Source organism: Muscardinus avellanarius (genome assembly GCF_963383645.1).
Source record: "Muscardinus avellanarius genome assembly, chromosome: 1".
NCBI classification, from domain to species: domain Eukaryota; kingdom Metazoa; phylum Chordata; class Mammalia; order Rodentia; family Gliridae; genus Muscardinus; species Muscardinus avellanarius.
Genome location: NC_137786.1, coordinates 230201337 through 230202632, shown reverse-complemented (window position 1 = coordinate 230202632; position 1296 = coordinate 230201337).

Genomic DNA, 1296 nt, shown 5'->3' with positions numbered 1-1296 from the left:
AGGTGCTGAAAACTCCGAGCAGGGGAAGAGCCGTGGACACCAGGAGAGAGACCCTGTCTCCTCACCTCCCCTTGCCTTCCTCTCTCACTTGCCCTGATAAGAAAATTGTGAGCTTCTAGAATGTATCCGATTACCCCTCCAGAAATACATCCAATATATGTGATTGTGGGCCGTGGATGCTCAAGATGGGAAGAACTGATATCCGTGTGTGTCTGTCATGCGCCAGGCACGGGCTGCGCCTTTCACATATCTTTAAATTTTACAGTCTTTGTAGGAAGGAGCTTTGCTTGTTCTTAAGCTTATCCGAGTCTGTGATGCAGGAATACCACCAGAAACATCTTGGAGAGTTCTGTCTGAACTTGTCCATCAAGGAAGAACTCTTCTCAGAATCCTTTATATTGAGCTAGAATGTCTCTGGTTTCTTTCCATTCATCTTAATCCTACCCTTCCTTCCCACAGTACAGTTTGGAGAGGAGACCTTTAAGGCAAAGTGCAGTCCACTATTTAGAGCCACCTGTCCCTCCACCTGAGAACATATATCCTAGGAAATATTTTCTTTTAAAAATTATATGTCAACTTTATTCCTTGTGTTTTAAAAATCCCCTATTTATTTATTATTTTTGCAGTACTGGGAATGGAACCCAGGAGCATTCTACCTCTGAGCTACACCTCCAGCCCTATTTTTTATTCTTTGTTTTGAAACAGGGTCTCACTGAGTTGCAAAGGGCCTCACTAAGTTGCTGAGGCTGTCCGCGAACCTCAATCCTCCTGTCTCAGCCTCCCAAATGCTGGGATGACAAGCGTGCGCCACTATACCCAGCTAGAAATTCCCACTGTATTTAATTAAATTAATTAATTTATTTATTTTGGTGGTACTAAGGGTGAAATCCAGAAGCTTTATACCCCCGGGCTATACTCCTAGACCTATTTTATATACTTTATTTGGAAACAGGGTCTCACTAAATTGCTGAGAGCCTCACTAAGTGGCTGAGGCTGGCTTCGAACCTGTGCGATCCTCCTGTCTCAGCCTCCCAAGTGCGGGGATTACAAGCGTGTGCCACTACACCTGGAGAAATTCTCACTTTAAATAAGTGTGACCATTTTTTCCCCCTTGGTTTCCTATCTTTATAATTACCAGAAAATTTGCTGTTTCTGTTCTCATTGATGTTAGATGAATATTTAAAACATTTTAATCAATTGATCTCTACTGTGCCATGGAAGGAAAAGAAAGAGTGATTTTTGATGGGAGAATTGAAGTAATGACTGGGAGTTAGAGTGGCCATGGAGAGTGAAAGC